The following is a 382-nucleotide window of genomic DNA, read 5'->3' as shown; positions in this document are numbered from 1 at the left end:
CCTGTAACTCCAGCTCCAGGGTATTCAACATCTCTGGACTCCATGGGCACCTTCATTCATTTGTATAAACCCACAAACTGACCACAAACATATATATATTGAAAAATAAAGCTAAAAAACTAATTTGATTTGATGTTGAACTAATTTGATTTGAGTTTTACTGTGGCTACTTTACAGGAAGATGGGTGAGAAATTATTTATGGGAGCAGAAATGACTCAAAAGTTGTTTCACTAAAAGTCATCCCAGCACAGGTGACAGCTCACCAGAGCTGGAAACCCAGAGCATATCTTACTACCCGCAGGCAGCTCAGCATGCTGGAAAGTGTACCTCCTAGGTAGTTCAATTGGTCTGAGCCACTTCCATCAGTTTAGCTCATCTGAG

This window comes from Grammomys surdaster, unplaced genomic scaffold (assembly GCF_004785775.1).
Source record: "Grammomys surdaster isolate TR1022 unplaced genomic scaffold, NIH_TR_1.0 125095, whole genome shotgun sequence".
In the NCBI taxonomy this organism is placed as follows: Eukaryota; Metazoa; Chordata; class Mammalia; order Rodentia; family Muridae; genus Grammomys; species Grammomys surdaster.
Note: the sequence above shows the minus strand (reverse complement) of the source record.